This window comes from Erithacus rubecula (assembly GCF_903797595.1).
Source record: "Erithacus rubecula genome assembly, chromosome: 2".
Taxonomy (NCBI): Eukaryota; Metazoa; Chordata; class Aves; order Passeriformes; family Muscicapidae; genus Erithacus; species Erithacus rubecula.
This window is the reverse complement of record NC_136685.1, coordinates 84,353,288-84,364,616: the sequence shown is the minus strand read 5'-3', so window position 1 is coordinate 84,364,616 and position 11,329 is coordinate 84,353,288. Positions and strand designations below refer to the sequence as shown.

The following is an 11,329-nucleotide window of genomic DNA, read 5'->3' as shown; positions in this document are numbered from 1 at the left end:
TGCACCTGGGGCTGCAGAAAGTATTAAGAAGTGAAGCACACACATGGCTGGCTTGATGGACTGTGACCAGTTGGTCCAGAGTTGTGGGAACCACTGAACGAGCTGTAATCCTTTAGGGGCCTGAGTCCATTCTCATGTATTCAGAAAGAGACCCGTAATTATAACAGCTGAAACCAGATCAGGCACCAGAGCTGGACAGGGGACAAAACATTAAGTTGTTTCATTTCATTCTGACCTCTTTTTATGGCAATAACTGCTAAAAGGAAAACAAATGTTCGTAGAGATCTGCTTTGTTCTGCCTTTACATGTGAAGCACACAAGGGGCCTTTTCATGCAGAAAAATGCATAAATCACTCCCCTAGTTTTACTTATGGGAATGCAGCATTTTCATATTTGAGAAATACAGCCAGTAACGAGATGCACAGACATCCAACAAAGAAGAGTAAAGATTTCAGAAAAAATAAAGGAGATACAATTTAGATATTAGCCAAAATGAAGCAGGAAGCTCACGAGGAAATGTGATTACAGGAATTACGCAGGGAAAGCATTTCATAAATGTATCCAGGGCCAGATTCCCAGTAGCTATTGCTAGATATAGTTTATTCACTTTCAGAGAAAAGCCTAGAATAAGTCAGTTCTGTGATTTTCTTGGGATCATTGAATTACTTCACTTGTGATAAAAATACTTTATTGCTTTTTACAGGGGCAGTTTCAGTGAAGCATCAGACATCCTGGGTGATATTAAAATACTAATGCTGATGCAGGAAAGTAGGCAGAACACCTGGAAACAGTGACAGAGAAGATGGAAGCAGTCCACAATTAGGCCAATAATATAAGGGCCTTCCAATATTCAGCAGATGGAGATACAATGCTATGGATATAGCATGTGGATGGATGTTTTCTTGTCTTCTTTGAGCAAGAAAACAAACACAGAAGAAGATCAAAACAAATGTTCCTAAGGTACAATCAAGTAACATGATAATGTCACATCATATCTGTATTATCCCAATTAATAGAACTAGAAGTTTGCTTTCAGCCAGAAATCAGCTATGTCAGACATTTTAGGACTGCAATGAATGACAGAAGAGCAAATCTTCATGTGTATGGTTTTTATTCCACATACTTTGAAGGCAGTTTTGTTATAGCTGGTCAAAACATAAAACTTACATTAATAGAAGTTAGCTGTGTTTGTTTCAAAGTGGGATTAGAGTTTTTTTCAACATGAATAAATGCCAGCATGTTAGAAAGAACAATATTTGTAATAAGCTTTCATTTTGTTAAAATAAATAGTATAAAATGTGATTATATAGTAAGAAAGTATATATAACATGATGTTGTAGAAAAAAAGGCTTTTAATCCAGCTTATGTTTCACTAAATTATTGCTACAAATGCTAGGCTTGCTGGAAATAGTTCAAGCTTCACTAATCAATGAGGAAGTTAAAAAATGCTAATTTCTGGTAGATGGCACCCACTGTGACTGTCTCATTGTTTCATTCAGTCTCTTGCCTACAGCCTGTAGTCTTTAAGTATTTCTTGTAAATCTTTTAGGAAGGAATTACAGATTTATTTAATATTTGTAGCTGACCTGACTGGTTGAGTCTAGATCTATGACAAAGTTGCTTAAAAACTACTGTGCAACAAAACTGCCACCCTGATATCTTAGCAGAGGATTTATAAACAAGCATGTTACAAAATCATCTTATGTCTTTTGTTAATAGAACGTTGTTTTCCCTCACTAAGGCTCATGTAGCACATAGACTACATAAATAAGAGAGAAACATTCTCAAAAAAAGGATGGGACATTCATCATATGTGGTGAAATCCATACAAAAGTCAGATTTTCATATGGACACTTACATCAGAGAATCTCTTTGGAATCTGGAAAATCAGAGAAATCTGGGAAATTAGAGAATCTGGGAAAACTCTAGGAACATTTGTGTATGGCCTTCCTCCAAAGGGCTAAGCCCTTTCTAGGTTATGTCTGTTCTACACCTTTTTTTCTAGTTGATAGCAAATGTGGGTTGCAATCTCCCTCTGTCCTCTACCTCTCCCAGGTGGATCAAACATCCCAGATGAAAAATTGTCTGTAAATAGCGTTTGTGGATGTCCTTTGGGGAAGAGCATAAAGGGAGCTCTCCAGATTTCCAGAGAAGTCTCTGGCAGACTCACTTCCAGGTAGTTTCCTTTGTTGTGCTGTGAACACTGAGGATGCCATCATTGCCCTGGGCCTCTGAGAGACCTGCACAGCTCCAGGGGCTGTGTGTGCTCTGTGCATCAGCTGTGCAGTGCCACAAATGTCTCTGAGTTCATATTGTTCCCAAGACCTCACTTCCTGCCTATATAGCTGCTCTGTGGACACAGGTGCCTTTAAATCCTTTCTGACTTCTAGACAGGTACCAGAGAGGTCTCTTTGGGGAACACACTAACTAATCTTTGTCCAGTGTCTACCCCTTGACATTGTCCAAAGGCCTTGGTGCTGACCAGACCAATCTCTGTTGAGTCTGCAGGACAAGCTGTGCTGCTAGTTAGACAATGTTTAACCATTCCTTAGGGAAAAACAGGCTTTTACTTTCAAGAGAAAGGTATTTAAGTTTCACATGAGTTGCTCATGAACCCTTGCTGCTCCTGAGAATAGCCTGTGTAGATGGGATACTTTTCTGATTGGAAGTTCTGTCAAAATACCACTTGGAAAGCTGTGTAAAGATACTCAGGGTGGCTGTTGTGTAAGACAAGGAAAATGAGGAAGAAGACCACGGTTTGGCCTTAATTTTTTGGAAGACAGACATATCTGACTATAAAGAACTGACCAGAAAATCTTGTAGCCTGAGTGAGCCCTAAAATAAAACAAACATATTCCACATGCACAGAGGAGGACAGAAAAACATTACTATATAAAGGATGATTTGCATTCATATTCATTTACTATTCCAACCAGTATGTGGCATCCCACCTCATAATGGCAGTCCTGAAGATTTAAAATAAACTTACCATCAAATAATACACCAAAGCTCTAATGCAAACCTATATTTGATTCAAATTACTCCTGCTGTGGTAGTTTAAACATGCATCCTTCTTTATATGGGCTTGATCAAAACTGGCAGGCAAAACACAAAGAGCAGTGCCAATTGAACTCTCAGGGTAAAGAGGAATGTATGAAACAGAAACGAGAGTAGCAGCATGTCAGGGACTCTTGCCATCTATTGTTTAGCAGTTGTTGATGTGTAGTTCAGATGGACACTTCATCCATGAAGTGAACCTCTAATCAGATTTGCACAGGAAATGCATCATTTTCAGGCATCGTGTGCTCTCTCTCAGGATAAAGCACTCTGGGAAAGCATGGTTTAAATAATCATAGATGTCACTCTCGGAAGACAAACCTTGCTATTTGCAGCCTTCTTCATTCCTAGGAAAGGAAAATCACTGAAGGTGCCACAGACAGATACCTCAGTGAGGCAAATGCTGTGATTTTAATGCAATCTACAGGAATGTTTACTCACCATGCCCTTAGCTCTGTTTGGCTAAAAGCTGTAACTCAGGATTTTTCTTACAGTTGCCTGGTGAGATGGAAGGAAGCACACACATGTGTCTTCAAATCATCTTTGATACAGGTTGGAAGCTCTTGATCCATTGAGTTTGGAACCAAGTGCTTAGAACATGTAGTAGAGGAAAATCACTGTTCTCCAGTAGATATTGGTGGCTCTGACTCTCTAGGGACATCACTCAGGCATTTTGTGCAGTGAAAGACAAGAGCCATGCATTTTCCTGAACAGAGGAGTTGGTGCTGCAGACTTCTATGCATGGGAAATGTCCATGCACAAACACACATTTGTGAGATTTTATACATGTAACATATATGTGTGTGTGTGTGTGTGTGTATGCTTTCCTATTATAAAACAACTGACTGCTTTAATAAACTGTTTTCATTCTGAGATCATAATCACTCTTGCATGCATATGTGCACACACACAAAGAGATGGAGACAACTAGATCTCTAAATAGAAACGTACACGTTCTGGCTGTTTTTGGCTTTGCTTTTCTCTCCAAGCCTTCCAGGCAAATGGCAGCAAGTCTCTAACTCTTTCCAAGCAATCCTCCTGAGGCTTGTTTGCCTGAGTTCAGGCCTCTCAAAGGGAGCACACTGAGCTGAGCTACCTAAAAATCTGCCCTGCATCCTTTCTGGCATCTGTGCTGGGTCTGTGAACAAGATTATGTTCCCTTCTTGAAGCAGGCCTAAGAGTTCTGTCATGTGTTTAAGGGATATCAATAGTGCATGTGAGGTGTGCACACTCCTGCGAACAAAAAGATTGCATTGTGACATGAAAAGTGATAGGAGACACCAGCCTCAGGTTTCCTCAGCCCCAGTGAGCAGTTTAACAAGGCTTCATGATGCATGTCACCTCTCCTGCCATGCCCCTAGGACACTCTGCGTGTCTTTATTCCTTGTGCATGCTATATCGCCTCATCTGTAATTATAAATATATGTTTAGTGTCACTTCAAAGTCTTCCCTTGACAGGGGTGTTCCCTTTTCAGGGATTTTGAATCTCTGAAATTCTTTCTTCAGAAACTCTGCAGTGGGGTGTGATAGCATCCTGCTGACAGTTACCTGTGTTCAAAGGGACTGCCAGAGAAAGCCCAGTGCAAAGCAGAGAAAACTGACTTTTGTGCCACCCATCGAAGGTGATTTGGCTTCTATAACCTCTATAAAGAGGTCATTTTCTATGCTTGGCTTTTCTTAACCTGAATGGGTACAGAGAGTGGATTGTATGACATGAAAGGTTTAGCAATGGTTTAGACTTTGCATCAGGTACATCTGATGGACAAAAATCCTCCTCTTGACTATACTTGTTCATTACATATTTTTTATACAGTCCAGCTACAGAAGCTAGAACTTGGCTAACCCATTTATACCTTTTGTGGCATTTTCCTGCAAAATGGCCATTTTTTAAAGTACCCATCTGTCAGTTTACTGTATTATTATATTACAGTACCATCTAGAGGTCCCAAATGGGATCAGGGCTGTGCATAGTCATTGTAGCAGTTGCCTTCTGGGAGAAAAAGTATACTGCCTAAGGGGATCAAAGAAAAAGAAATAATTACTGTCCCTATCTCACAAATTACATATCTGACCCTATTGTGTGAATTATGCATACAGTAGATGCACACAGTCAGTCAAGGCATACAGACCTGTCATTTTGGTTAGGACTGTATTGTTTTTAGAGAAAACCCACTGTCCTTCCTAGATTCCACCAGGAATCTACTGGATTTCTGTCTGTCTGGCAGCTGTCATGAACTCCCAGACAAAAAGGCTGTTGTGCAGACCAGCACCTCTCAGACACATTCAGTTACTTCCTTTGGACTGGCCAAGAGGTTTGGAAACAAGAGACAGAGCTGGGATGTGAAGAGGGTCTGCTGAGTGTTGATCACAAGGCTCTCCTGCCACCTTACTGTTTGTTGGTCATAGCCACCCGAAAATGAGAAAAACATTGGCTGGCAGACTTTCATCTTCTTTGTAAGGGGTTCATATTTCTGAAAGACTTTTCATCACATAGGATTTATGAACGTATTTCTGAGAGGGTGAGTTTCCAGACCTTTAGCCCCTCATCTAAATTAAGTTTTCATAGACTTCCTATGAAAATTCCACTGTGTAATGTCATTGAAGACAGCAATACTAAAAACCTGAACTCAGGGCAAATTTGGACCATGGTTTAGGTTTCATACATGGAGCTAGAAATCATAAGCAATTTGAAGCATCTTGCTCAGACAGGTTGAGCATTATTCTCCCAGAAGGCAGCAAGACAATAGTTAATCCTAATGAAGGTAAATTAATACAGTAATTTTTTACATATGAACAGATCCGAATCACTAATTTAGGAACAACAACACTTAACTACAAGCCCCTTTAGCTCCAGAAAGAAGACCCAGTACATCTAAATGAGTCAGACAGACCAAATGCACAGTTAATAAATGGAATCTCTGGAAGGCAATCCAAAAAGCTAGTGTGTTGTGTGGGAAATGTGAAGAGACAAAACATGCTAGATGTGTGGCAGTAGAATACCTGAAAACCCTTTCTGCTTCAAAACACCGGATGCTTTCAGTCACCTGAGAATTAGAATATTAGAATATTAAAAGATTAGAATACAGGATATCACTGCATTGAAGTGTTGTCATTCTACACCCCAGAAACTTCCTCCAGTCTATCAGGCACTTGTGTCAGTGCCACATTCCTCCCTTCTGCTGAGATTGAGTTGGGAATGCAGTCACAAGGCCAGGAAGGAGGGCAAGAGCAAGGACAATACTGCACTAAGGGCAGAATGCTCAGCTGGGAGTGCAGAGCCCCATCCTGACCTTAGCTCCTGCCTGTGTCTTTGTTTCTTGCCCTTTTTCTGCTCTGCTAACATAGACGGGGCCTGACAGAGTGTTTTGATGCACAGCATGGAGATGCCCTGAGGGTCTGGTGGTGTTAAAAACTGGGCAAGTCAGGCTTTCTTCTGGGACTTAAATGAACTCCTGAGCTAGTTTGTCAGGGTCTAGTTCAGACAATCTAGACTTACAGTATTTTCAGTAGTCAAAGCAACAGAATTTATACTGCAGTAGGGTTTATCTGTCCTGTGCCTTTTTGAACTTCCTCTCTGTAGTATATGACTACCCACAGTGTTGTCATCTGGTTCCTTCTTCCTGGATTTAGATTGCCATTGAGTTACAAAGCTCTACCTATTTCATAGTCTAAAGCTTCACTTATCAATGTATGACGCAATACAGGCATGAGCTCTGAAGAGACATCCTCACAGCTATAATAAAGATACAAAATTATTGGCCATATGAGAGAAGAAAAAGGGTTGGTACTGAAAGAGAGATAGAAAATATTTGCTTCACTCTGTAGTCTGTATCAGGCTTTGACAGTATGCAGGACAAAACATGTCTTGGAGATATTAATTCCACATGAAAGTATGATCTGTCTTTTGATTTTGTGACAATGGAAGTTCAAGATTTTGCAGTCTAGCATCATGCCTCAACATCAGTTGAGACTGCAACAGTTTTGAATTTTCACATTTTGACACTTTGTCTTACACAGTCTTACCTGAATCTAGCAAGAACTCTGAATGTTTAGCTCATCTGCTACCATGCTTGAGTTCTCAACCCTCCTGGACCAAGTCTTCACAATTGGACTGTACTGCCTGGGGTTTTTGTAAATGTGGAGGGGAATTGGTGACCTGAGAGCTGCTAAATTGGTTAAATTTAATCTAATTTCTCTGCATCTGCTAATAAAGTGTCCAAGAATCCTTAAATACTTTTTGGTCAGCTGTCATTTGTCTGTTAAGGATGCTAAGTCAAACTTTGAGCATGGAAAGGAAATCTGTTCCTTCTGTCATTTGGGGCCATATGCTTAGAGTGACTATATTGGCATATATTTAAGTAACATTGCATAGCTACATAACCACTCATTCTTCTGGACTGGGGTGAGCTCAGAGCACGGAGTGAGGGCAGGGAATGGATACATGAGAGATGATAAAGGACAATAGATTTTTCATGCTGTTTAAGGACTAAACTTAATGCTAAGAGTTTAAGGACCAAACTGATCTCATAAGAGCTATGCAAAACTTTTGTGAGCTTTCTTGTTAAAAAATTGCTTTTTGTTTAAAGAGAAAGCAATCCCTGAAAGTTCCTATGGCCCAACAACATAGATATTCTATTTTGATGTATCTATCTTTAATGAAACAAGGGTGGTGCTAGTAGACACTCATGACCTTTGTGATTGTGGATCTAAGGTCCTAAGACTTCTGGATAGCTGAGCTAGAGGGCACTCAACTCTGTTTAAATTGCCTGTAAAAGCAAATTCCTGTGGCTGGCTTCATGCCATTGTACCTGTCCCAGTGGAGGCTAAATACTGTGTTGGATGACTGACCTACATATCATTACAGAAGAGAAATGTTCCCTGCTGCAGTTCCTGCCAAGTGCTGTAGAGCTCTGATTGGACAGATGAATGATGGCAAATGCACTCCTAATAAAGCCAATGCCATTAAGTTAGAAAATGAGGCTGCTGTCATGTATGAGTGGTGGCAGAAGCATTTCTAGCTTAACAAGGTCTGACAAGACCTCCTCAACATGCTCAAATGAAATCAATGTCAACACCTAATCAGTTAAGCAGGTAATGGATTATTTAAAAAAAATTTAAACTGTAGCTGCATTAACTCATTTAGAAAGAAGGAACATGTGACTCCTACAGATAATGTAACGTATTTTAACAGTTGTCACATTTGCCATGTGTTCAAGGAGAAGCTGCTTTAACCAGAAGGGTTGAGATGTGTACAGCAGCATGGCTGCAGAATGTAGGGCACGTCATGAATTTATGGACAAAGGAATTTGTGAGCTTTATCAGTCACTGCCTGGGTTTCCATAACAGGTCAGCTCAATGAAATATACATGAACAGCATCTGTTTCTGCTTTTAAGAACACAGTGTACAATGTGAACCATCACCCACTGGATAGAAACTGGGTGATAGGATGAGAATCCAGCACTTTGATGAGCAACAGAGGAAGTATTTGCTGTCACTACCTGGGAAGCTAGGGAAAGAGGCTGGAAGGAATGTGGACAAATGACCTGAACTTGAGTGTCCTTAGATCCTCATGAGTTACCTAGAGAAGTTAGAATCATAGCTAACAATCTCAGATAGGAACTGCATAACACTCCTACATGTGCAGTTACAGAAATGGAAACAAGCCCTTTGCCTCAGGGTCTAGTCCCTGCTTAGGGCACAGAAATGGAGCAGGTACTTGCAAGGCACTGGCACAAGAGGGTCCCCATGCCTCTCTCTGCAGCATGGGCAATGACTCAGTCAGGCCAGGCCTGTGGACTGGATGGCTAAGCCTGATTCAGTGTGCCTATTCCTGTGTTCCTAAGAAAAACATGCTTTAGAAAACAGCCCTGAATAAACAAGCAATGTTCTACACTGACCTGCAATTAATCCCTGATCCCTCCTTCGCTCCCCATTCCAAGGATGCCCTGGCCTTCCCCGTCCAGTCTCCAGTCCCCATGGCAGCAGTGTTAGCAACAAGTTTTTTTCTTCAGGACTTCCCACTCCCTCTGTCACAACCATCTCATGTCTCACCTCTGGACCAGAAAACCCATGGCTTTTATCTCAGCCTGGTATAAATGATGGGCAACTCTCCTGGAGGTGATTCCATTGAGAAACTCAGAAATTGAGAAGGCAAAATGAGAATGGGAGGAGATGAAATGAGAACTGGGGTCCTCTCATCTTTGTTTGTGGTTGATTTGCTCCTCACTGGAGCTACTGAGACACACCAAAGTCTCAATGAGATGAGCAATGTGTGAGCCTGAGGCCATCACGGGCGAGCTCTCCTGCAGTTATTCATCTGAGGTGTCTAAGTCAGGAGCAAAACGTCTGGAATGTGACACCTTCACTACTCTTTAGAGGATCCTCAAGTGCCATGAACTATCATTGTATCATAAAACTTGGGGTTTAGTAAAACACCAGGAGAATGGGAATCCCGCTAAGAATCAGTTCCCGGCTGTCTGCCTGTAGGAGTGGAACAGTCTCGGAGGCTGGCCAGCGCCTCTGGCAGGGCTGCAGACCGAGCAGAAGCCGCCGCTCTCTCGGGGCCGCGCCGGGAGCGAGCGGAGCGCGCCGCCGTGCCCGCCCGCCGCCAGCAGGTGGCGCTGCGGCCCCAGCCTGGCCCGGCGCCCTCGGGGAGCGCCCGCGGCGAGCGCGGTGACAGCGCCACCGCTGCGGGCCGCCGCACTCCTGAGGGTCACCGCAATCCTGAGGGCCACCGAGACCGCTCCCGTGTTACCGCGACCCCTGCTGTGTCATTGCAACTGCTCCCATGTTACTGCGACCCCTGCATGTCACCGTGACCGGTTCCATGTCATCGTGACCCTCGCACAGTCACCGCGATCCTGCCGTGTCACCGTGACCCCCGCGCTGTCACCGCGATCCCTGCCGTGTCACCGTGGCTCCTGGGAGCGGCCCGGTGGGGACACACGCTGACATCACGGGGACAGGTGAGGGATGAACAAATGGGTGACGGACTGGTTTGCGTTAGGAGTTTTGCATGAATGGTCTCCACGCCCGCCTGTGTTGGTCCTGTCAGGTGCTGTGACTGCAGCTGTTAAAGGAACTGAGCAGGAAGCAAACACTGAGGCAATGCTACACCTCCAGTCAGCACCAGAATCCTGGACTGGTTCTCTCTTCCCAAAGCTACAGCTGGAAACCGTGGAATAGCTGCTGATAGGGGGGACCCCAACCTGCAGCAGGCTGAGCATGAGGCACCTGGGGCAGACAGGAGCCCTGCTGTAAGGAAATGGTCTGGGGAACAGTCCACAGCTGCAGGTTCCAAGGCTAAAATCGGCTTGGAGACTGATGGCCCTTGGTAGTGTGCCTGGGGAAGTGGGGAATGGGGCCACAACCTAACACGGGGTGACACTGCCCTCTGATAGTGTGGTGTGGAAGTCAGACCAGCTGCACAAGAGGCAAACAGAAGAGGCACATAAGAGGGCCTATTGACTAGTCTGACCTGCAGCTGTGGCAAGTGGACTGCTATATTTTATTTAATATTTTATATTAAATGGCAAATGATAGAAAGTGAAAGTGCTAAAGAAGAAGAGAGTAGGTTTTTTGGTACTAGTAAAGACTGTTTCTTTGTAAAATGTAGTTGATTGGTGCAGAATTGATGTCTCCACTGACACTCAAAATTAAAGATTTGGTTTACTTTGCTTTTGATGCCTAGATTTCATAGTCCCAAAGGTCCATTCAAATCTTTTGTTCTACCCTGCTTATCATCAACACTTCTCCCTTCTTTCTAACCTGTGATTTCTGCTTACTCCAGGAGGCTTCTCTCAGCCTGCTATAAATGGGATGTTTAGAGTCACATCCTTTTGAAATCAGTACATTAAGAGATAAACCTCGGATGCTGGGAGGAACAGAATGAGATATTCGCAAAAAAAAAACCCCAACAAACTAATCCAGGTTTCATCGAGAATTTGTTCTCCTTCTTTCCCCAGGAAGTTGGCCTGTCTTGATTAAATGATTCTGTATTTTCAAATAGCAAACTATTTTTGTTGTGAATTCCTCTTAGTTTTGACCACAATGGCAGTTTTCCACTTTGAGGTTGCTTTGCTGACTGTATACAACCTGCCATGGATGTGAATGCTACCAAAACCTTGTCCTGGAAGCTACAAGGGTCTTTTCCCCAATTTGACATTAGTCATGTGAGGGGAAAATGCTGAAATCCTCTAGAAAAAACAGTGACAAGGAGTGGCCCATGACAAGACAATTCATTCTGCCAACAGCTTGCTCCTTCCTTGAACT

At 42.8% G+C, this 11,329-nt stretch overlaps 1 long non-coding RNA gene across 1 annotated transcript; it reads left to right on the top strand.

The window, feature by feature from the left end:
* The first annotated feature begins 9,917 nt into the window (after positions 1-9,917).
* On the top strand, positions 9,918-11,070 carry LOC306798572. Its single transcript, XR_013773404.1, has 2 exons — positions 9,918-10,023; positions 10,113-11,070. It is a non-coding gene; the product is annotated as an uncharacterized lncRNA (long non-coding RNA).
* Positions 11,071-11,329: the final 259 nt, after the last annotated feature.